General features: G+C 37.7%; 1 long non-coding RNA gene across 3 annotated transcripts in view; it reads left to right on the top strand.

The window, feature by feature from the left end:
• Positions 1-2,447: 2,447 nt before the first annotated feature.
• The window catches only part of LOC118914125 (uncharacterized), a 125,050-nt gene continuing 101,168 nt past the window's right edge, over positions 2,448-26,329 (top strand). For all 3 annotated transcript variants that reach the window (XR_008994299.1, XR_008994300.1, XR_008994301.1), the window contains exons 1-2: positions 2,448-2,579; positions 4,060-4,218. This is a non-coding gene — a long non-coding RNA (uncharacterized LOC118914125). The remainder of the gene's footprint in view (positions 2,580-4,059; positions 4,219-26,329) is intronic.

Raw genomic sequence — 26,329 nt, 5'->3', positions numbered from 1 at the left:
TTTTGGTGCAAATTACATGATTTTGCTTTTATACAGTGAGGGATTCAACAATTAATGATACTGTAGAACCTGAAGAATCAAAAGTTAGCATAAGCACAGCCATCTTAAAGGCTCAAACACCACTTTCTAACCTAGAAGGAGAAAAATTACTAGGACTTTGAAAAACAAGTTAGTCAGCCAGTGTTAATTGTAGTGACCTTTAGTTAGCCAACCTCAATCAGTTAAGCTTATCTTGCTAGAACCACCCTAAACATTCCGAAAGTGATTTTATCTAACCAGACCCCCAGGATGAGGCGTCAGCCGAAAATTTATGTGTCTATGAAAAAAAAACACTGTATTGTGACTGTAGAAAATACTGCCCCTTTGAAAATGCTATAAAAACTTATGGCTTTGTGAGTTCGGGGTCCTCGTTGAGACCCGCTGCGTAGGGCTAACGCATGGACCCCAGCTAGCTAGCCTCTGAATAAATTCCTCTTGCTTGTTGCATCAAGAGACGCCTTCCGAGTGATTTGGGGCGGCGTCCTCCTCTGGGAGAATCCAACAATACTAAATGGCATTGTATGAGGAAACATTTACTAGCTCTTGGAGAGCATTCAACACCGTCTAGGTTTTTACATTCTCAAAAACATATACATATTTATATATTTATTTGTATATTTTATGTTTTATATCTATGTAATTCTTTTATCCATACTCGCGAACATGAAATCAGGGTGACAATTGATCATTTTCATTCCTGTAATCAATTGAGTTTGGGTTTGTCCTAGAAATTTGAGCTTGGAATATCTGTGTTTCTTATGTATATATCTTAATTTTCAGAGAGTTGCAGAAATTCTTATATAAGGTAGGTCCCCTGGTTGATTTAATCCCAAAAGTGTTTAAATGTTAAGCATTTGCCCCTCATGGACTCTATTAACAATAGATTAACCTTTGGGTAGTTACTAATTTTTTGCGGATACCCTCCCCCCAGATTTCCACCCCCATTGTAGCATTTCTTTATATGGTCCTTAATTTTATTTGTGAATGTTTTTCTTTTTCCTTAATCAGATTAATGAAATTAGATTTCCTTAATTCAGATTAATGACTCGGAAGACTTCTTTCAAAGGAGTTTTCAGAAATACGTTGAGAATAGTTTATATCTCCAGTCATGTATTAATTTATGTACTAAGTGTGTAGATTGGAATTCTAGAGTTTTATTGTTCTTCTAGATTCTCACCCGTATCTTTTAAAAGACATTACGAATTCAACATTTATTCATATTCTCTGCCCCCCACCCCATGAAGGCAAGGCCATGTGTCATTGTCAAGAATAGCTCAAATATGTTATATTTAAATAATTAAAAAATAAAGTGTATGTAGTACAAACCTATTACATCTTTCTTCTGCAAGTAAGTGCAGATCTGTAAGCGATGCCCTTCTTGGATACAAAATGGAATAACATAAAGTAGAAGACATCTAGCAAACTGGCACTAAGAGTTGAGGTAGCTTATGACTCAGTTCCTAAATGCCAAGCCAGGATTTGAAGTCTAACTCCCAAGTCTGTTTTTTCCTTCTAAACATGCTGTTCCCCACAGAAATGTTTACGATCTACTTACTGAGCACCCACCCACACAGCACTTTGATATTCAATTTTTTTTGAGTAAATGTAAAGAGCACTGCATTGGCATCCTGAAATATCTTAGTGCAGAGCTATGATCTCTTGTTATGAGAGTTTATAGACCAACCTCCATTTCCTCAACCATAGTATTATATTATCTCCTTGGTCTCCTGCTGTACGATTCTTTAAAAGTTTACACTTGCATAAACCATTGCAGGTTTATTTAAAAAGAGCATAGTAAAAGCAAAGCTTCAGAAAATAATGCTGGCAAAAAGTTCCTATACAATTTCTCACCAAGTTCGCTTATTCGGTACCATCAGTTCAGAGAGTATACGAGGGCGATTTGTCAAGGACTCAACCCAAACTACTGTAGTTTTACAAGAAAGGGGATTTTGAAAGCATAGTTAAAAGTAAAGCAAACATCCACTTACTACTTGAATCGTTCAGCAAACGTTTATTAAGCGACATACTTAAGCCCTTTCAAAGTTGAAGCCCAAAGTTTCACACTTGCTGCTTTTCAAGAAGTCTCGGAACGTAAGCAAAGTAAAGCCTACCGATCCGGCGTCCTCTGGTCAAAGCCACGCCAGAGGGGCCGCGTAGCGGCCGAACCCGCGCGCCGGAAACCCCTGGAGGGGCGGGCCTCTGGCGAGCGCGCGCTTCCCGCCGGAGTGCGCAGGGCGCAGCATCAGCCTCCCCCTCGGCACAGGGAGGCGCGTGCGCGCTCAGTGCGTGCGTGCGCCCGGGTAAAGGGGTGGGCGGGTCTGAGGAGAGCCTCGCAGGCTGGCCCCGCCCGCGCTGCCTGGGAGCCGGCACCCAGGGGCCGGTGGTTTATTTGCCTCTGGGCGGTACCTCTGTGCTCTGCCTTGCTGCGCAGCCCCGGCGTCTGCTCTCTCCCTCGGCCTCGTCAGCGCGTCAGTCGTGTTGTTGTGGCCGCCATTGCAGTCATGGAGGTTTTTCCGACAGCTGCGCCATCCGCCTGGCAAGTAGGTACAAGAGCCGCGCCGCGGCCACAGGCAGGAAGCAGGCGGCCCCGGGCGGGTCCTGGCACGCTTTGTTGACCCCGGGAGTTGGCTTTGTTTTGCTGAGAGACCGTGAAAACCACAGCGCTCGGTTCCCACCACCAAGCAAGACCAAAAGTTTATGGTCCCAGAGGCAGTGTTTTGGGGACAAGTATGCATATTTGAACACATACTTTTTGTTACCACCTTTGCTACCTTTTAAGTACCATTACTTTCATACAAGGTACACGTTACAGAAACGGTTTTTGTAGGCAACAAGGTCAAGTTGCCCCAAGACGTGCCATTTTGCATGCAGATTATTTTGAGCTGAAAACCATCAAGCCCAAAAGACTCAGAAAAAAACTGACAAAGTTCAAGGTCCCCCCATGCATAAAAATAATTTATAGGAAGAAAACTATCATTGTAGATTGCTGTCTTATAATGTAATCTAGGGGTGATTGACAGGACGGAATGTGACAATGTCTGTTAAAATTTCTCTGAACTCCATCATTTTTGTGTGGCCATCAAATATTTTGTTGACCAAACATTTACTCCTTTCAAATTCCTGTAGATTACTTACCTTTTCTTTAAAGTCTCAGTTCACACACACACACACCCCCACCTCCTTGATTCAGGATGACATACTGTAAGTCCGGGGAGAGGAATTCCCGGAGCAAAATACTTCTAAAAACCGAAATCAATCAAAGGGAGAAATAAAGTTTAAAACCTGTTTATTGTTTACAAACTGCAGTCCAGGGCCTTCTCTCTTTCCTGCTCCAGCAGCAGCAAAACCGGCCCTCCCCCTCACTCTCAGGGCCCTCCTTGCCCAGGTAATTACCTTTGATACGGAGATGAACTTCTCCACCCCTGAGGAATCATGCAAATGCACTAAAGCCTCACTTCTTTCCACCTCTGAACGCCTATTGATATGCAGATGTACTAAAGCCAGGCGAGATATTCTGGAAATGTTACAGTTTTACCCACACATACATACCTCATTCTCCCTGACAGTCTTGGAACCCTCTGCCTATGTAATAAACTTGGTTTTTTTCTTCTTTCTCATGTCAGTTTCATTCTTAGACCAGCTAGAAGAAGCTGGATGAAATTTCTTCCTTCCCAACAGTTTGAAAATACTTTTGAATTATGTTCCTCTGGTGGAAAGACAGGGATTATTAAATTTGGACCGTCTGAGCTGCCCTATCCATCAATCCCAATAGGCTCTTTGTAAGTAGGCTATAAATAAAAAAGAGCATCATAAAAATCCTTTGAAGAAAACTCCTGGTCCATGTAGTCCTCAGATGTCCAGTGAAAGAATGTAATCACCTTTTAGATAGGTAATTAAGTTTTATCTAGTTTATTTCTAGACTTGGAGTTTGTAGCTCTTTGGGAAGACACTGGTCTGAGTTTTCCTTTATTACAGAACTTTTTCCTTTATTTATGAAAATTAATTTTTTCTTGTTCTAAGCAGCTCTGATGCTTTAATGAAAATCTGGAAAATAGGACAAAGCAAGAGAAAACAAAAGGAAAACCTCCTGAAGTTCCATTATCCAAACTGAATCAACATTAACAGATTGGCTTATTTTGGCTTATTTCCATATGAAATATTACATTTTCCTGTACTCAGGTAAGGAATGTTACAGTTTGCTTTTTTCCTGTAACGTCCCTCAATTTTTACATAATTCTAGCTTTTAGTAAATATTTTTATAATTACATGATGTCCCTTTCTTTTGTTACTGGATGTTTAGGTCATTTCAGTTTTGCAGTATTATATGACTGTGATGAGGCAATATTTAGAATTGTATTTAGAATGTGACTATTCAAGTCAGATAGACCTGGGTTTCACCACTTGCCCTGTAACTTCAAACAACGTATTTAACCTTTCTGATCCTCATTTTGCACTTAATGTGAGGATAGTTTTCATCACATAGGGTTATTAGATGAAATAATGAATGCAAGGGCCCAGAGCATTACTGGTAAATATTAGCTGTTTCTATAGGCAGGGTTTTTGTTAGTTTTTTAGTTTGTTTCTTTTGTTCTGATTTTTTTTTGTGACACACATGGTTTATTTCTTTATTTTGTGTGTAGTTAAATACTGTCATCACATTGGTGTAGGAAATTTTGAGCAAGCTTTTCATATGTTTTGTTACATAATACATAAAAACAAATAATGTGTTAATTAGAAATACATTTTTGCAATAAGAAAAAAATGAAAATTGTGTATAATCCTACCTATAGGTAATTATTTTTCACATTTTATAATAGGGTCTATCCTTTCTCACCTTTTTACACATATATACATATAGTGATATTTTCAAACTAGGCATTATAAACTCAACTTAATAACTTGCTGAGGCTAGCAAAGAGGGCAATGTGATAAGAATGTAGTGATTTAAAGGAGTAGGAAATAAAGCTGGAAAGGAAGCATAGGATTTGGATCTCATTTAAAAAATTACTGGACAGAGTAAGCTCAGGACTGAGTAACGACATGATTTAATTTGTTTTACATGGTTTATTTGACTGCTGTGAGGAGACCTACAGCATGGGACCAGGGGAGGAAGGGTGGAATCTGGTTATGAGTGTTATTCAGTAATCCTGGTGAATGATGGTGCTGGTTTAGACCAAAGTAGAAGTAGGGAAAAAGAGATGGATTCTGGATATATTTTGAAAGGGCAAGCTATAAAATTCATTGATAGATTGGAAGTGAGGTGTGAGAGAGAGCTACTTAAAGGACTTTGGCTTAAGCAATTGAATGGATGCAATTGCTCCTTAGGGAGATAAAGACTGAAAGGGGAACAGATTTTAAGTCGGGGGTTGGGAGGAATGAAGAATTCTCCTGCAGTCATATCACATTTCAGTCTGTTAGATGTCTAATTGAAAGTGAGGTCTTAAAGACTTCAATTATTGGTGGGTTGTCAATATCTCCCTTCATTCTATTGGTTTTTGCTACATGTATTTTGGTCCTCTGTTACTAGGTGCATGCATGTTTATAAATGTTATATCTTCCTTTTGGTTTGACACTTTTATTATTTACAAAATGTCCTTTTTATCTAGTAACTTAAAAAAATCATTTTTTTAAAGTCTTTTTTGTCTGAATCTCATTCAGCCATTCCAGCTTTCACCAGCTGGAGATCAGGTGAAATCATTTCACTATGGTGGCTGCTTGCATGTGTACCATTAAGTCTCAGTGTGTCTTCTATGGACAACATATAGTTATAGTTAGATCCTTTTTCTTTTTTTTTTTTTTAGTCTAAATTTCTGTTTTGATTGTTATTCAGTGTTATTGATAGTTGGGTTTATGTCTGCATTTAGTTTTTTTGTTGTTTGTATATCATGTTTTTTTCCCCTTTACTGCTCTTTTACTGCTTTCTTTTGATAAAGTGAATTTTCTGATGTAGCAGTCTAATTTCTTTAGTGATTTTTTTTCACTTTTTAAAGTTATTTCCTTAGTATTTGTTCTAGGGCTCACCATATCCATCTTAATTTACTAGAGTAGCTTCAGGTTTACTAGCTTAATTCCAATGAGATTAAAAACCTTACTCCCATGTAGTCTTATTACATTTCGTTGCTTCCTATGGTAAAATTGTTGTACATATTTTATCTATGAAGGTTACAAACCCAATAATACATTGTTATAAAGATTATATAATAAAGAAGCTGAAAGAAGATAGGACAGCAACTACATATTTATAGCTTTTATTGTATTGTTCTCTTAATTGCCAGTTCTGGTTCTCTTCATTTCATGTTCTTGTGGATTCATGCTGCTACCTGGAGAATTTCCTTAGCTCAGTACAGCTTTACTCTTTTCTACCTCCTTCATACTGTTACTAGTAAATATGTTACATGTTTATACATTATGGGCCCATCAATATATATATTTTATACAAATGCTTTTTTTCTCATGAACATTTTTTAAAAACTTTATTGAGGTATACAATGCATATCATAAAATCATCCAGTTTTAAAACATTTTCATCACCCCAGTAAGATTTCCTCATACCCATTTACAGTTGTTCTCCATTCCCACCTCCCCCCACCAGGCAACCACTAATACACTTTCTGTATAGATTTATCTTTTCTAGGCAATCATGATTCTTTCTGAATTTTATTTTTGCTATATTCATAATGTTTATACAACTACCCCCTCTATCTAAACCCAAACATGTCTATTACTCCAAAATAAAACCTATGCCCAATAAACTATCTTTATTCCCCCATCCCCCTGGCCCCTACCAGTTAGTACTTTATCTCTATGGATTCACTTATTTTGGATATTTCATGTAAATGGAATAATATGAAACTGGTTATATCTGGCTTTTTTCTTGTAGCATGTTGTTGAGGCTCATTCTCATTCATACTCCATTCCTTTTTATTAATGAATAATATTCCATTGTATGTATAAATTGTTTTTAACTCACTTAAAAATGGAGAAAAATATGCATTTATGCTATCTTTTGTAATTACCTAATTATCAGTGCTGTTTATTTTGTGTGTGGACTCAGATTACTGTCTGGGGTTACTTTCAGGCTGAAGAACTTATTTGGTATTTATTGTAAGGCAGTCTACTAGCAGCAAATATCTGGAAATATTTGTATTTCATCTTTATTTTTGAAAAATAGCTTTCCTGGATATACTATTATCAGTTGATAGGCTTTTGTTTGAGCACTTTAAATATGTTATCCCATTGCCTTCTACTTCCATTGTTTCTTCTCAGAAGTCTGTTAATATTATTGGCATTCTCTTATGAATGAACTGTTTTTCCTTGCTACTTTCAAGATTTTCTCCTTGTCTTTGGCTTTCATTGTTTTATAATGAGGTATTTACATGTGGATCATTTTTTATTTATTCTGCATGGAATTCTTTGAGCTGTCTGTATGTGTAGATTATGGTTTTTCAATATGCTTGGGGAGATTTCAGGCATTATTTCTTCAAATATTTTTTGTCCCTTTTTCTCTCTCCTGGTAGTCATTTTATGTGTGTTGGGGTGCTTAGTAGTGTCCCACAATTCTTTGAAGCTCTGTTCATTTTTCTTCATTGTTTTTTCTCTCTGTTCTTCTGATTATATAACCTCTACTGAGCTATCATACAGTTTGCTAAAAAATTTTTTTCCTGCCAATTCAAACCAGTGGTTGAGCCCCTCTAATGAAATTTTTATTTTAATTATTTTACTTTTCAACTCCAGAAGTTCCATTTGTTTTGAAAAAATAATTCTCTTTACTGATAATATTTGATGTGGCATTGTCATCACACCTTCCTTTACATTTTTAACCATGTTAAAGAACTTCCTTAAGTTTTTTAAACATATTTACAATGGCTACTTTGAAAAGCTTTGTCTATTCAATCCAACATCTAGTTACTCTCACAGGCCGTTTCTATTGCCTGCTTTTTTCCCATTGTATGGGGTCATACTTTCCTGTCTCTTTGCATGTCTCATAATCTTTTGTTGGAAGCTGGACATTTTAGATGATGTTTTAATAACTTTGGGTACTGGTACCCCTCACCCCAATCTTGTTATTATTATTTACTTTTTTTTAGTGACTCCATTATTTTAGTGGAGTCTATTCGCCCCTGCATGCCCCCTCCCTGCCACACCTCCACCCTCTGCAGTGTAATGCCTCTGATGTTGCTCCTTAGGGTGTGCAGCCTTGGGTTTTCCTGCAGTTACTCTGGGATGACAGTGGTTTTGGCAGGGATCTCTTAACCTCTTTTCCCAGGCTTAGTCAGATGTTAAGCTCCCCTAATTGCTGGCTGACTGTTGCACTGTTTAGCATTACTCTAGTGCATAAATTCTTCCAGAGACCAAACCAATTAAATATAGGCTTATTTGAAATGATAAATGTTTCTGAGGTTAGTGTTTGAGATTTGGTATGACCCCCAGGTGGGCTCCTACCAGCAGTCTCTTTCCCTGGTTCTCTCCAAGAAACTAGCTGACCTACAGTTTAGCCAATAAATCCAATTATTCTGCCAGTCTCCTCCCAGTTGTCTTTCTCCACATCCTCCACTGTTCTTGAGAGTATCTTTAAGTTTGAACTTCCAATAGTGTGTTACAAATGAAGTCTGTTCTTTGGGAAGAGATTAGGAGCTATCGATTTTACAGCCTACTACACCCTCCTGGAAAAATCTCTGATCCATGGCTTTGGAGCTGAGAGTGCAGATAATGGCATTCTCTCTGAGTGACACCTTGCTTTAGGAGCTCAGTGCTCAGTTGACGGGAACAGCAGTAGCCTCAGGTCCTGTCTGCTTGCTTCTCCCAGCACCTTTGCCTTAGGAGCCATGACAAGAGCCCTGATATTCTCATTGGTGCCACACTCAAGGTAAAGACTTCATTCCACAGTGGGAACTAAGCACGAGAGGGTCCCCACTTGTTTGCTGTGTTCTCCTGGAACTTAGCCTAAGCAACAGGAAACTGGGGGCAGAATGAGAAGTACTGACTTTTCCACAAGATTGCCTCTGACTGGGGGCTCTGAGGAGTGGTAGCCCTGTGTCTGGGGCTGTACAAGATGGGGGTACAGTTTCTGTCTTTCTGAGTAGGGAGGATAGAAGAAGGGAGGAGGTCTTTGTTCATAATGCTGCAGACTGATTTTGCCAAACTAGATTTCACTAAATAAATGTTTTATCATTTGCTGCATGTCCTTGGGATAATTTCCAGAGACTATACATGATTGTTTTTTTAAATGCTTTTTACCAACCAGTTTTGCTAATCAGTGGGTTCATGGAACACCTTACGCTGCATGCCAGTTAAATGTCTAATGAGAGACGTCAAGTAGGTGGTTCGATAGACAGGTCTGGAGTTCAGGAATGTGAATAGTGCTGGAGATACAAATGTTGGAGACATAGTATGTGCATGGCACTTTTAAGCATAAGATTGAATGAGCTTACTTAGGCTCTGAGAAAGAGGGCGTGAAGAAGAGTAGAGTGTAGGCAAGGTTTTAAAGGTCATGCTTATTTTAAGGTGACTGACAATATGCATTATCACCTATGTACCATTAGAGAAAAAGTCTTAAACCTACATAAAAAGTTAGGAGACAATTTGCGGAACTGTTCTGCAGCTAAGTAATAGCATGTGACCTTGAGTGAATTGTTCAATCTCTGCTTCCTTGACTAACATGAAGGAGAAGAGCAAGGCGACTACCAAGGCCTCTTTGTACCCTCTACCTCTTACCTGTATTTCTTTAAAAATAAAACAACTACCTCTTTTAAAATCAAATATCTACACATTTTTGCTTTCTCAGATTTTGGGTACTTATATATAAATTCCTGTACTCAGTGCTGACAAGAGTTTAGTGAAACAGTCTTGCTTATACACTGCTGGTAGGAATGAATTTACTACTGTGTATCAAGATCCTTACACAATCCCCATCAAAATACCGACAGTATTCTTCAACAAACTGGAACAAATAGTTCTAAAATTTATATGGAACCACAAAGCCCCAAATAGCCAAAGCAATCCTGAGAAGGGAAAACAAAGCAGGGGGGATTATGCTTCCCAACTTCAAGCTGTACTACAAAGCCACAGTAATCAAGACAATTTGGTACTGGTACAAGAACAGACCTATAGACCAGTGGAACAGAATAGAGAGTTCAGATATTAACCCAAGCATATATGGTCAATTAATATATGATAAAGGAGCCATGGACATACAATGGGGAAATGACAGCCCCTTCAACAGCTGGTGTTCGCAAAACTGGACAGCTACATGCAAGAGAATGAAACTGGATTACTGTCTAACTCCATACACAAAAGTAAACTTGAAATGGATCAAAGATCTGAATGTAAGTCATGAAACCATTAAATTCTTAGAAGGAAAATAGGCAAAACTCTTTTGAATATAAACACAAGCAAGTTTTTCATGAGCATATCTCCCCAGGCAAGGGAAACAAAAGCAAAAATGAACAACTGGAACTTTATCAAGTTTCTCTACAGCAAAGGACACCAATAGTAGAACAAAAAGGCATCCTACAGTATGGGAGAATATATTCATAAATGACATCTGATAAGGGGTTGACATCCAAAATATACAAAAAGCTCACATGCCTCAACAAACAAAAAGCAAATAATCCAATTAAAAAATGGGCAGAGGATCTGAACAGACACTTCTCCAAAGAAGAAATTCAGATGGCCAACAAGCACAAAAAAAGATGCTCCACATTGCTAATCATCAGAGAAATGCAAATTAAAACCACAATGAGATATCACCTCACACCAGTTAGGATGGCCACCATCCAAAAGACAAACAACAACAAATGCTGGCGAGGATGTGGAGAAAGGGGAACCCTCCTACACTGCTGGTGGGCATGTAAATTAGTTCAGCCATTATGGAAAGCAGTATGGAGGTTCCTCAAAAAACTTAAAGTAGAAATACCATTTTACCTGGGAGTTCCACTCCTAGGGATTTACCCTATGAAATGCAGGATCTCAGATTGAATTTTGTTTTTTTTGCATGCAAAAAATGTTTATTGCATTTGTTTATTGCAGCACTATTTACAATAGCCAAGAAATGGAAGCAACTAAGTGTCCATCAGTAGATGAATGGATAAAGATGTGGTACATATACAAGTGGAATATTATTCAGCTGTAAGAAGAAAACAAATCCTACCATTTGCAGCAACATGGATGGAGCTAGAGGGTATTATGCTCAGTGAAATAAGCCAGGCAGAGAAAGACAAATACCAAATGATGCCACTCATCTGTAAAGTATAAGAACATAGCAAAAACTGAAGGAACAAAACAGCAGCAGACTCACAGAACCCAAGAATGGACTAGCAGTTGCTAAAGGGAAGGAAACGGGATGGTGGAGGGGAAGTGAGGGATAAGGGGAGTATGGGGCATTACAATTAGCACACATAATGTGGGGGACACACGAGGAAGGCAGTATAGCACAAAGACAAGTAGTGACTCTATAGCCTCTTACTACGCTGATGGACAGTGACTGTAATGGGGTATGTGGTGGGGACTTAATAATGGGGGGAATCTAGTAACCACAGTGTTGCTCATGTGATTGTATATTAATGCAAAAATAAAAAATAATATAAAAAGAGATCCTTACACATGTAAATGCCATTTGACTCAGTAACTCTTCTTCTAAGAATCTCCTTCCACTTTACATTTTGTAACAAAGTACTCTACCAGATATATTCTAGAGTTTTTAATATTCACTATAGGTCTTTATATCATGAGTCAAACCAGAGTTTTGCTGTGTATGTCATTTCTCAGTGACTTTAGAAGCTTTTTTGAAGTTTAGAGAAAGTTGATTTTTCAGTTAAGAGTAATTTATCTAGAAGTCAAAACACTTTGTATTCAAAATAATTTAATTTTAATTGCTGTTGAAAACAGCAATTTGTGAAGTAAACCTCTATATGCTATGTTCTTCCATAGATAAATGGATAAACAAGCTGGTATATTCATACAATGGAATACTATTCAGTGACTGAAATGAACTATCAAGCCATGAAAAGATATGGAAGGATGTTAAATACAGATTATTAAGTAAAAGAAATGTGGAAAGGCTACATAATGCATGATTCCAACTCAATGACATAGCTTGGAAAAGGCCAAACTATGGATAGGAGAAAGATAAGTGGTTGCCAGGGGTTCAGAGGTAGGGATGGATGAATAGGCAGAGCACAGAGGATTTTTAGGGCAGCAAAACTACTCTGTATGACAGTATAATGATGGATATATCCCAAACCCTTAGGATATACACCACCAAGAGTGAACCCTGATATAAACGATGAACAGTAATTAATAATAATATATTGATATTGGTTCATCAGTTGTAATGAATGTACCACACCAACACAGAATGTTAATCATGGAGGAACTGAGGGTTGGGGAATAGAGGGAATAGAGTAGTTCCCCCTTGTCTGTGGTTTCAATTTCTGGGGTTTCAGTTACCCACAGTCAACCACATCTTAAGCAGATGATCCTCCTGAATATTGTCAGACGGTCTGTAGTAGCCTAATGCTACATCGCAATGCCTATGTCATTCACCTCATCATCTCATCTTGTAGACATTTTATTATCTCATGATCACAAAAAGAAGTGTGAGTGCAGTACAATAAGATATTTTGAGAGAGCACATTCACTTAGTTTATTACAGTACATTGTTAATAATTGCTCTACTTTATCATTAGTTATTGTTAATCTCTTACTATGCCTTATTAATAAATAAAACTTTATCATAAGGATGTATGTATAGGAAAAAAACAGTATATTATGTAAGGTTTCATGCTATCTGTGGTTTCAGGCATCTGGTGATCTTGGAATGTATCCCTGATGGGTAAGAGGGAACTACTATATATGGTAATACTCTGTATTTTCTGTAAACCTAAATATGATCTTTTAAAAAAGCTCAGCTGGCAAACTTGTGAGGTAGGCCTCTGTATGTTGTTAAGTGTATGGGGGGAGAATTTGTATTAGTGGGCAGAGTCACAGATAACTCCAGCCACTTATTTGGGTGGAGCAACATTATTCCTTCTGTAGTCACAATAGATTGTTTTTAAATTTTGTGTCTTGTAGTGAAGATTTAACACCAGCCATTTTGTATGTCAATTATTTCTCAATAAAATGGGGGGTTATAGGGAAAGATTTAATACTAGCCTTTTAAAAAGTGACTTTTTGTGTTCTTTTTATTTTTTATTTGTATGTCTGCATTGTTAAATTAGTGACTTCAAATGTAAATTCCATTATATTTATGTGATCCTGACATTTATTAGAAGCATAATGTCTAATCCTTTTTCTTTCCTATGGGAAGATTTTGAACCTAAATTGCAAGTGTGGTAGAAATTAAAGATATGTAGGTACAAGCTTTGCCAGTTTACTAGCAATACAAAGAACAACCTCAAGAACCACATTTTAATTTCTTTTTAAGGGACAAGTGAACTAGAAATGAATTATGAACTAGAAATGAATCTCAGCTAAGATGAAAACTTCAGTTTTAGAGTGTAGGTGAGTCAGAAAACAAAGAAAATTTGAAAAATGTCTTTTCTGTTACCAATGTATAGAGTGCTCCTAAACCTAAATTCTGTGTGCAGAACCAAACCCCAGGTGGTCACAGTGACAGTCCTCATGTGCCTTGTCCACATAAAGCAAGCACACTGTTTAAAAAGAACTTTTTTTATTGAAGTATCATTGATATTCATCTTATATTGGCTTGCAATTTACAACACAGTGATTCAACGGTTACACATATTATTAAATCCTCAAGTCTGGTGACTTATCTGTCAACATAAGATGTTACAGAATCATTGGCTATATTCTCCATGTTATAATACTGTCCCTGTGATGAATTTATATGATGATTAAGAATTTTTGTGCCCCTTTATCCCCTTTACCCCAACCCCACCCAACCCCTCACCCATGGTAACCACCAGTCACTTAGTGTCTATGAGTCTACTGCTCTATTGTTCATTTTGTTTTGTTTTGTTTTCAGATTCCACAAATAAGTGAAATCATATGCTATTTGTCTTTCTCCACCTGGTTTATTTCACTGAACATAATACCCTCTAGATCCATCCATGTTGTTGCAAATGGGAATATTTCTTTTCTTTTTATGTGGAATAATAATCCATTATATATACAATTACCACATCTTTTTTATCCATTCATCTATTTATGGACACTTAGGTTGCTTCCATATCTTGCCTATTGTAAATAATGCAGCTATAAACATAGGGGTGAGTATATCTTTTTGAATCAGGGACTTTGTTTTCTTCAGGTAAATTCCTAGAAGTGGAATTACTGGGTTGAATGGCATTTGCATCTTTAGTTTTTTGAGGAACCTCTGTACTGCTTTCTACAGCAGCTGCACCAATTTACATTCCCACCAACAGTGTAGGATGGTTCCCTTTTCTCAATGTCCACACCAACACTTATTATTTTTTGTCTTTTGGATAGTGGCCATTCTGACTGGTGTGAGGTGATATCTCATTGTGGTTGTGATTTGCATTTCCCTGATGATTAGTGACATGGAGCATGGAGCAGCTTTTTATGTGCCTTTTGGCCATCTGTATTTCTTCTTTGGAAAAATGTCTGCTCAGCTCCTCCACCCATTTTTTAAATTGGGTTGTTAATTTTTTTGGTATTGAGTTCTTTATATATTTTGGATGTTAACCCCTTATTGGATAAATCATTTATGAATACATTCACCCATATTGTAGGTTGCCTTTTTGTCCTTTGCTGTCCTTTGCTGTAGAGAAGTTTTTTAGTTTGGTGTAGTCCCACTGTTCATTTTTGAGTTTGTTTCCCTTGCCCAAGAGATGTGTCCAGGAAAAAGTTGCTCATATGTATGTTCAAAAGATTTTTAAATTTATTTTAATTTTAATTTTAATTTTGGTATCCTTAATCTATAATTACATGAGGAACATTATGATTACTAGGCTCCCTCCTTCACCAAGTCCCCCGCCACAAACCCCATTTCAGTCACTGCCCATCAGCACAGTAAGATGCTGTAGAATCACTACTTGTCTTCTCTGTGTTGCACAGCCCGCCCTGTGCCCACCACACTATACATGATAATCATAAGGCCCCCTTTCTTTTTTCCCCTCCTTAACCCTCCCTTTCCACCCATCCTCCCCAGTCCCTTTCCCTTTGGTAACTGTTAGTCCATTCTTGGGTTCTGTGATTCTGCTGCTGTTTTGTTCCTTTAGATTTTTCTTTGTTCTTATATTCCACATGTGAGTGAAATCATTTGGTACTTGTCTTTCTCCGCCTGGCTTATTTCACTGAGCACAATACCCTCCAGCTCCATCCATGTTGTTGCAAATGGTAGAATTTGTTTTCGTCTTATGGCTGAATAATATTCCATTGTGTATATGAACCACATCTTCTTCGTCTATTCATCTACTGATGGACACTTAGGTTGCTTCCATTTCTTGGCTATTGTAAATAGTGTTGCAATAAACATAGGGGTGCATAAGGCTTTTTCAAACTGAACTGCTGTATTCTTAGGGTAAATTCCTAGAAGTGGAATTCCTGGGTCAAATGGTATTTCTATTTTGAGCTTTTTGAGGAACCTCCATAGTGCTTTCCACATTGGTTGAACTAATTTACATTCCCACCAGTAGTGTAGGAGGGTTCCCCTTTCTCCACAACCTCACCAACATTTGTTGTTTGTCTTTTCGATGATGGCGATCCTTACTGGTGTGAGGTGATATCTCATTGTGGTTTTAATTTGCATTTCTCTGATGACTAGCGATGTGGAGCATCTTTTCATGTGTCTGTTTGCCATCTGAATTTCTTCTTTGGAGAAGTGTCTGTTGAGCTCCTCTGCCCATTTTTTAATCGGATTATTTGCTTTTTGTTTGTTGAGGTGTGTGAGCTCTTTATATATTTTGGATGTCAACCCTTTATCGGATCTGTCATTTATGAATATGTTCTCTCATACTGTAGGATGCCTTTTTGTTCTACTGATCATGTCCTTTGCTGTTCAGAAGCTTTTTGGCTTGATATAGTCCCACTTGTTCATTTTCTCTTTTGCTTCCCTTGCCCATGGAGATATGTTCATGAAGAAGTCACTCATGTTTATGTCCAAGAGATTTTTGCCTATGTTTTTTTCTAAGAGTTTTATGGTTTCATGTCTTACATTCAGGTCTTTGATCCATTTCAAATTTACTTTTGTGTATGGGGTTAGACAATAATCCAGTTTCATTCTCTTACATGTAGCTGTCCAGTTTTGCCAGCACCAACTGTTGAAGAGGCTGTCATTTCCCCGTTGTATGTCCATGGCTCCTTTATTGTATATTTTTTGACCATATATGCTTGGGTTATTGTCTGGAGTCTCTATTCTGTTCCACTCATCTGTGGGTCTGTTCTTGTGCCAGTACCAAATTGTCGTGTTTACTGTGGCTTTGCAGTAGAGCTTGAAGTTGGAGAGCGAGATCCCCCTCCCCACTTTATTCTTCCTTCTCAGATACCTTTGGCTATTCAGAGTCTTTAGTGGTTCCATATGAATTTTTGAACTATTTGTTCCAGTTCATTGAAGAATGGTGTTGGTATTTTGATAGGGATTGCATTGAATCTGTATATTGCTTTGGACAGGATGGCCATTTTTGTTAATATTAATTCTTCCTAACCAAGAGCATGGAATGAGTTTCCATTTGCTAGTGACCTCTTTAATTTCTCTTAAGATTGTCTTGTAGTTTTCAGGGTATAGGTTTTTCACTTCCTTGGTTAGGTTTATTCCTAGGTATTTTATTCTTTTTGATGCAATTGTGAATGGAATTGTTTTCCTGATTTCTCTTTTTATTAGTTCATTGTTAGTGTATAGGAAAACCACAGATTTCTGTGTATTAATTTTGTATCCTGCAACTTTGCTGAATTCCAATATTAGTTCTAGTAGTTTTGGAGTGGAGTCTTTAGGGTTTTTTTTGCACAATATCATGTCATCTGCAAATAGTGACAGTTTGACTTCTTCTTTACCAATCTGGATTCCTTGTATTTCTTTGTTTTGCCTAATTGCTATGGCTAGGATCTCCAGTACTATGTTGAATAACAGTGGGGAGAGTGGGCATCCCTGTCTTTTTCCCAATCTTAGAGGAAAAGATTTCAGCTTCTTGCTGTTCAGTATGATGTTAGCTGTGGGTTTATTATATATGGCCTTTATTATGTTGAGGTACTTGCTCTCTATGCACATTTTGTTGAGAGTTTTTATCATGAATGGATTTTGAATTTTGTTGAATGCTTTTTCAGCATCTATGGAGATGATCATGTGGTTTTTGTCCTTCTTTTTGTTGATGTGGTGGATGAAGTTGATGGATTTTCGAATGTTGTACCATCCTTGCATCCCTGAGATGAATCCCACTTGATCATGGTGTATGATCCTCTTGATGTATTGTTGAATTCGGTTTGCTAATATTTTGTTCAGTATTTCTGTATCTATTTTCGTCATGGATATTGGTCTGTAATTTTCTTTTTTTGGTGGGGTCTTTGCCTGGTTTTGGTATTAGGGTGATGTTGGCTTCATAGAATGAGTTTAGGAGTATCCCCTCCTCTTCTATTTTTTGGAAAACTTTAAGGAGAACGGGTATTATGTCTTCTCTGTATGTCTGATAAAATTCCGAGGTAAATCCATCTGGCCCAGGGGTTTTGCTCATGGGTAGTTTTTTGACTACCGCTTCAATTTCATTGCTGGTAATTGATCTGTTTAGATTTTCTGTTTCTTTTTGGGTCAGTCTTGGAAGGTTGTATTTTTCTAGGAAGTTGTCCATTTCTCCTAGGTTTCCCAGCTTGTTAGCATATAGGTTTTCATAGTAGTCTCTAATAATTCTTTGTATGTCTGTGGGGTCCGTTATGATTTTTCATGTTTCGTTTCTGATTCTGTTGGTGTGTGTTGATTCTCTTTTTCCCTTAACAAGTCTGGCTAGAGGCTTATCTATTTTATTTCTTTTCTCAAAGCTCATGGTTTCATTGATTTTTTTCTATTGTTCTAGTCTTCTCAATTTTATTATTTCTTCTCTGATATTCATTATGTCCCTCCTTCTGTTGACTTTAGGCCTCATTTGTTCTTCTTTTCCCAATTTCAATAATTGTGACTTTAAACTGTTCATTTGGGATTGTTCTTCCTTCTTTAAATATGCCTGGATTGCTGTATACTTTCCTCTTAAGACTGCTTTCACTGCATTCCACAGAAGTTGGGGCTTTGTGTTGTTGTTGTCATTTGTTTCCATATATTGCTTGATCTCTATTTTAATTTTGTTGTTGATCCATTGATTATTTAGGAGCATGTTATTAAGCCTCCATGTGTTTGTGAGCCTTTTTGCTTTCTTGGTACAATTTATTTCTAGTTTTATACCTTTCTGGTCTGAGAAGTTGTTTGGTAGAATTCCAATCTTTTTGAATTTACTGAGGTTCTTTTTGTGACCTAGTATGTGGTCTATTCTGGAGAATGTTCCATGTGCACTTGAGAAGAATGTGTATCCTGTTGCTTTTGTTTGTAGAGTTCTATAGATGTCTATTAGGTCCATCTGTTCTAGTGTGTTGTTCAGTGCCTATGTGTTCTTACTCATTTTCTGTCTGGTGGATCTGCTCTTTGGAGTGAGTGGTGTGTTGAAGTCTCCTAAAATGAATGCATTGCATTCTATTACCTCCTTTAATTCTGTTAGTATTTGTTTTACGTATGTTGGTGCTCCTGTGTTGGGTGCATACATATTTATAATGGTTATATCCTCTTGTTGCACTGACCCCTTTATCATTATATAATGCCCTTCTTTATCTCTTTTGACTTTCTTTGTTTTTAAGTCTATTTTCTGCTACTAGTACTGCCACACCTGCTTTTTTCTCCCTGTTGTTTGCATGAAATATCATTTTCCATCCCTTGACTTTTAGCCTGTGCACATCTTTAGGTTTGAGGTGAGTCTCTTGTAAGCAGCATATAGTTGGGTCTTACTTTTTTATCCATTCGTTTACTCTGTGTCTTTTGATTGGTGTACTCAGTCCATTTACATTTATGGTGATTATTGAAAGATATGTACTTACTGCCATTGCAGGCTTTAGATTTGTGGTTACCAAAGGTTCAAGGTTACCTTCTTTACTATCTTACTGACTAACTTAACTTGCTTATTGAGCTATTATAAACACAGTGTGATGGTTCTTTATTTTTCTCCCTTCTTATTCCTCCATCTCCATTCTTTATATTTTAGGTCTTTTATTCTGCCCTCTTTTGTGTTTCCTTTGACTTCTTTTGTGTGTAGTTGATTTATTTTTTGGCTTTAGTTAGTATTTGATTGGTCTGCTTTCTTTGGTGTGGTTTTATTTTCTCTGTTGACATCTATTTAGCCTTAGGAGTGCTCCCATCCAGAGCAGTCCCTCTAAAATACCCTGTAGAGGTGGTTTGTGGGAGGCAAATTCCCTCAACTTTTTCTTGTCTGGGAATTGTTTAAGCCCTCCTTCATATTTAAATAATAATTGTGCTGGATACAGTATTCTTGGTTCAAGGCCCTTCTGTTTCATTGCATTAAATATATCATGCCATTCTGTTCTGGCCTGTAAGGTTTCTGCTGAGAAGTCTGATGATAGCCTGATGGGTTTTCCTTTGTAAGTGACCTTTTTTCTCTCTCTGGCTGCCTTCAATATTCTGTCCTTGTTCTTGATCTTTGACATTTTAATTATTATGTGTCTTGGTGTTGCCCTCCTTGGGTCCCTTCTGTGGGGAGTTCTGTGGGCTTCCATGGTCTGAGATACTATTTCCTCCCCCAGTTTGGGGAAGTTTTCAGCAATTATTTCTTCAAATACACTTTCTATCCCTTTTTTCTCCCTTCTTCTTCTGGTACCCCTATAGTGCAAATATTGTTGCATTTGGATTAGTCACACAGTTTTCTTAATATTCTTTCATTCGTCTGGATCCTTTTTTCTCTCTCTGCATCAGCTTTTCTGCATTCCTGTTCTCTGATTTCTATTCCCTTAATGGCCTCTTGCATCTCATCCATTCTGCTTTTAAGTCCTTCCAGAGATTGTTTTATTTCTTTTTTTTAAAATAATTATTTTTTATTGAAGGGTAGTTGACGCACAGTATTACATTACATTAGTTTCAAGTGTACAACACAGTGGTAGAACATTTATATACATAATTCTAGGTTCCAGCTATCACCCTACCAAGCTGTTACAATATCTTGACTTTATTCCTTATGCTATACATTACATCCCGGTTACTTATTAATTTTACCGTTGGAAGTCTGTCCTTTTTTTTTGTTTTGTATTTTGTTTTTTTTTGTGAGGGCATCTCTCATATTTATTGATCAAATGGTTGTTAACGACAATAAAATTCTGTATAGGGGAGTCAATGCTCAATGCACAATCATTAATCCACCCCAAGCCTAATTTTCGTCAGTCTCCAATCTTCTGAGGCATAACAAACAAGTTCTTACATGTAGGACAAATTCTTACATAATGAATAAGTTACATAGTGAACAGTACAAGGGTAGTCATCACAGAAACTTTCGGTTTTGCTCATGCATTATGAACTATAAACAGTCAGTTCAAATATGAATACTCATTTGGTTTTTATACTTGATTTATATGTGGATATCACATTTCTCTCTTTATTATTATTATTTTTAATAAAATGCTGAAGTGGTAGGTAGATACAAGATAAAGGTAGAAAACATAGTTTAGTGTTGTAAGAGAGCAAATGTAGATGATCAGGTGTGTGCCTGTAGACTATGTGTTAATCCAAGCTAGACCAGGGCAATAAAACATCCACGTATGCAGAAGATTTCTCTCAGAACAGGGGGGGTGAGGTTCTAAGCCTCACCTCTGTTGATCCCCAATTTCTCACCTGATGGCCCCCCTGCAACTGTGCCTGTCTTAGGTTGTTCCTCCCTTGAGGAATCTTACCTGTCTCTGGCTAACCAGTCATCTTCCGGGGCCATACAGGGAAATGTGAAGTTGGTAAGTGAGAGAGAAGCCTTATTGTTTGAAAAGGTTAGCTTTTTACTTCTTTGCATATTTATGCCCTGTGGCCTCTATGCCCAGCATTTGTCTTGTATCTTTACCACTTGGAAGAATTATGATACACGGTAAATTTGATATGAGGCACGAATTCTATTTAAGGGTTGTAATTAGGAAGGAAGAAGAAAAGCTATAGAAGTAGCAGGCAGAAGAAAACATGGGAAGATTGATTATTTCTTTGACATAACTTCTTGTAGAGTACTTCAGCATATATAGGTTTTAAGCTATTACTTAAATTGCGCACACACATTAACATAATAGGAGTATAGTTACATAACCAAAGCATATCTGTAATTACCAGCCATCTCCAGTGAAACCAAGAAAACCAGTTAGGCACCTTAGGCATTTGTGAAAACTTATCTATGATATGGTGGATATTGTCCAACTGAACTTGAACAGTCTGAGAGAAATCAGACAAATTAAAACAACCCATTCCTGGGGACTGTTCACATGCCATATGTTCTTTTAACAGTAAATAGTCTGTAGTTGTAAGACTTTGGAGCGCTACAATTTGCACTTCTCCAAATTCTTGGTTGAGTTCCAACAGTATAGATCCAGTCAAATTTGTTATTTTACTGTATGCACAGGCCAGCTTAGATATCTCCTTCCTCATTCCCATGGCAAGTCCAGGAACTGGTGGGATGAGTGCATCTACAGCTGTAGCAGTGTGTGGATCTTTGTTGGGGTTTTTTGATGATCATCTTCTGGCATGAGTCTTCCAGAGAGTGCAGATGTTGGAAGTTCTTCTTCATATCGTATCTTAGTTCATTTTCGGGGTAGCCCAATTAGGCTTTGATCCTCTGTATAAACACAAACAGACCCTTTGCCTACACTTTTATATGCCCTTTATACCCTTGTGTAGAACTCGTTGGAGGTTACCACACAGGAACTGCCCTTTTTTTTTTTTTGCTTTGTTTTTGGTATCACTAATCTACACTTACATGACGAATATTATGTTTACTAGGCTCTCCCCTATACCAGGTCTCCCCTATAAACCCCTTTACAGTCACTGTCCATCAGCATAGCAAAATGTTGTAGAATCACTACTTGCCTTCTCTGTGTTGTACAGCCCTCCCTTTTCTCCTACCCTCCCATGCATGTTAATCTTAATACCCCCCTACTTCTCCCCCCCTTATCCCTCCCTACCCACCCATCCTCCCCAGTCCCTTTCCCTTTGGTACCTGTTAGTCCATTCTTGAGTTCTGTGATTCTGCTGCTGTTTTGTTCCTTCAGTTTTTCCTTTGTTCTTATATTCCACAGATAAGTGAAATCATTTGGTATTTCTCTTTCTCCGCTTGGCTTGTTTCACTGAGCATAATACCCTCCAGCTCCATCCATGTTGCTGCAAATGATTGGATTTGCCCTTTTCTTATGGCTGAGTAGTATTCCATTGTGTATATGTACCACATCTTCTTTATCCATTCATCTATTGATGGACATTTAGGTTGCTTCCAATTCTTGGTTATTGTAAATAGTGCTGCAATAAACATAGGGGTGCATCTGTCTTTCTCAAACTTGATTGCTGCGTTCTTAGGGTAAATTCCTAGGAGTGGAATTCCTGGGTCAAATGGTAAGTCTGTTTTGAGCATTTTGATGTACCTCCATACTGCTTTCCACAATGGTTGAACTAACTTACATTCCCACCAGCAGTGTAGGAGGGTTACCCTTTCTCCACAGCCTCGCCAACATTTGTTGTTGTTTGTCTTTTGGATGGCAGCCATCCTTACTGGTGTGAGGTGATACCTCATTGTAGTTTTAATTTGCATTTCTCTGATAATTAGCGATGTGGAGCATCTTTTCATGTGTCTGTTGGCCATCTGTATTTCTTTTTTGGAGAACTGTCTGTTCAGTTCCTCTGCCCATTTTTTAATTGGGTTATTTGTTTTTTGTTTGTTGAGGCGTGTGAGCTCCTTATATATTCTGGACGTCAAGCCTTTATCGGATGTGACATTTTCAAATATATTCTCCCATACTGTAGGGATCCTTCTTGTTCTATTGATGGTGTCTTTTGCTGTACAGAAGCTTTTCAGCTTAATATAGTCCCACTTGTTCATTTTTGCTGTTGTTTTCCTTGCCCGGGGAGATATGTTCAAGAAGAGGTCACTCATGTTTATGTCTAAGAGGTTTTCGCCTATGTTTTCTTCCAAGAGTTTAATGGTTTCATGGCTTACATTCAGGTCGTTGATCCATTTTGAGTTTACTTTTGTATATGGGGTTAGACAATGGTCCAGTTTCATTCTCCTACATGTAGCTGTCCAGTTTTGCCAGCACCACCTGTTGAAGAGACTGTCATTTCCCCATTGTATGTCCATGGCTCCTTTATCAAATATTAATTGACCATATATGTCTGGGTTAATGTCTGGATTGTCTAGTCTGTTCCATTGGTCTGTGGCTCTGCTCTTGTGCCAGTACCAAATTGTCTTGATTACTATGGCTTTATAGTAGAGCTTGAAGTTGGGGAGTGAGATCCCCCCTACTTTATTCTTCTTTCTCAGGATTGCTTTGGCTATTTGGGGTCTTTGGTGTTTCCATATGAATTTTTGAATTATTTGTTCCAGTTCATTGAAGAATGTTGCTGGTAGTTTCATAGGGATTGCATCAAATCTGTATATAGCTTTGGGCAGGATGGCCATTTTGACGATATTAATTCTTCCTAGCCACAAGCATGGGATGAGTTTCCATCTGTTAGTGTCCCCTTTAATTTTTCTTAAGAGTGACTTGTAGTTTTCAGAGTATAAGTCTTTCACTTCTTTGGTTAGGTTTATTCCTAGGTATTTTATTTTTTTTGATGCAATTGTGAATGGAGTTGTTTTCCTGATTTCTCTTTCTGTTGGTTCATTGTTAGTATATAGGAAAGCCACAGATTTCTGTGTGTTGATTTTGTATCCTGCAACTTTGCTGTATTCCGATATCAGTTCTAGTAGTTTTGGGGTGGCGTCTTTAGGGTTTTTTATGTACTGTATCATGTCATCTGCAAATAGTGACAGTTTAACTTCTTCTTTACCAATCTGGATTCCTTGTATTTCTTTATTTTGTCTGATTGCCGTGGCTAGGACCTCCAGTACTATGTTAAATAACAGTGGAGAGAGTGGGCATCCCTGTCTAGTTCCCGATCTCAGAGGAAATGCTTTCAGCTTCTCGCTGTTCAATATAATGTTGGCTGTGGGTTTATCATAGATGGCCTTTATTATGTTGAGGTACTTGCCCTCTATTCCCATTTTGCTGAGAGTTTTTAACATGAATGGATGTTGAACTTTGTCAAATGCTTTTTCAGCATCTATGGAGATGATCATGTGGTTTTTGTCTTTCTTTTTGTTGATGTGGTGGATGATGTTGATGGACTTTCGAATGTTGTACCATCCTTGCATCCCTGGGATGAATCCCACTTGGTCATGGTGTATGATCCTTTTGATGTATTTTTGAATTCGGTTTGCTAATATTTTGTTGAGTATTTTTGCATCTACGTTCATCAGGGATATTGGTCTGTAGTTTTCTTTTTTGGTGGGGTCTTTGCCTGGTTTTGGTATTAGGGTGATGTTAGCTTCATAGAATGAGTTTGGGAGTATCCCCTCCTCCTCTATTTTTTGGAAAACTTTAAGGAGAATGGGTATTATGTCTTCCCTGTATGTCTGATAAAATTCCGAGGTAAATCCATCTGGCCCGGGGGTTTTGTTCTTTGGTAGTTTTTTGATTACCGCTTCAATTTCGTTGCTGGTAATTGGTCTGTTTAGATTTTCTGTTTCTTCCTGGGTCAATGTTGGAAGGTTGTATTTTTCTAGGAAGTTCTCCATTTCTCCTAGGTTTCCCAGCTTGTTAGCATATAGGTTTTCATAGTATTCTCCAATAATTCTTTGCCTTTCCGTGGGGTCCGTCGTGATTTTTCCTTTCTCATTTCTGATACTGTTGATTTGTGTTGACTCTCTTTTCTTCTTAATAAGTCTGGCTAGAGGCTTATCTATTTTGTTTATTTTCTCGAAGAACCAGCTCTTGGTTTCATTTATTTTTGCTATTGTTTTATTCTTCTCAATTTTATTTATTTCTTCTCTGATCTTTATTATGTCCCTCCTTCTGCTGACCTTAGTCCTCATCTGTTCTTCTTTTTCCAATTTCGATATTTATGACATTAGACCATTCATTTGGGATTGCTCTTCCTTTTTTAAATATGCTTGGATTGCTATATACTTTCCTCTTAAGACTGCTTTTGCTGTGTCCCACAGAAGTTGGGGCTTAGTGTTGTTGTTGTCATTTGTTTCCATATATTGCTGGATCTCCATTTTGATTTGGTCATTGATCCATTGATTATTTAGGAGTGTGTTGTTCAGCCTCCATGTGTTTGTGAGCCTCTTTGCTTTCTTTGTACAGTTTATTTCTAGTTTTATGCCTTTGTGGTCTGAAAAGTTGGTTGGTAGGATTTCAATCTTTTGGAATTTTCTGAGGCTCTTTTTGTGGCCTAGTATGTGGTCTATTCTGGAGAATGTTCCATGTGTACTTGAGAAGAATATATATCCCGCTGCTTTTTGATGTAGAGTTCTATAGATTTCTATTAGATCCATCTGCTCTACTGTGTTGTTCAGTGCTTCCGTGTCCTTATTTATTTTCTGTCCGGTGGATCTATCCTTTGGGGTGAGTGGTGTGTTGAAGTCTCCTAGAATGAATGCATTGCAGTCTATATCCCCCTTTAGTTCTGTTAGTATTTGTTTCACATATGCTGGTGCTCCTGTGTTGGGTGCATATATATTTAGAATGGTTATATCCTCTTGTTTGACTGAGCCCGTTATCATTATGTAGTGTCCTTCTTTATCTCTTGTTACTTTCTTTGTTTTGAAGTCTATTTTGTCTGATATTAGTACTGCAACCCCTGCTTTCTTCTCACTGTTGTTTGCTTGAAATATGTTTTTCCATCCCTTGACTTTTAGTCTGTACATGTCTTTGGGTTTGAGGTGAGTTTCTTGTAAGCAGCATATAGATGGATCTTGCTTTTTTATCCATTCTGTTACTCTGTGTCTTTTGATTGGTGCATTCAATCCATTAACATTTTGGGTGACTATTGAAAGATATGTACTTATTGCCATTGCAGGCTTTAAATTCGTGGTTACCAAAGGTTCAAGATTATCCTCTTTAGTATCTTACTGCCTAACTTAGCTCGCTTATTGAGCTGTTATATACACTGTCTGGAGATTCTTTTCTTCTCTCCGTTCTTGTTCCTCCTCCTCGAATCTTCATATGTTGGGTGTTTTGTGCTGTGCTCTTTCTAGGAGTGCTCCCATCTAGAGCAGTCCCTGTAAGATGTTCT

This window comes from Manis pentadactyla, chromosome 16 (assembly GCF_030020395.1).
Source record: "Manis pentadactyla isolate mManPen7 chromosome 16, mManPen7.hap1, whole genome shotgun sequence".
Classification (NCBI taxonomy): Eukaryota; Metazoa; Chordata; class Mammalia; order Pholidota; family Manidae; genus Manis; species Manis pentadactyla.
The sequence above is the reverse complement of the archived record's forward strand: the minus strand, read 5'-3'. Positions and strand labels throughout refer to the sequence as shown.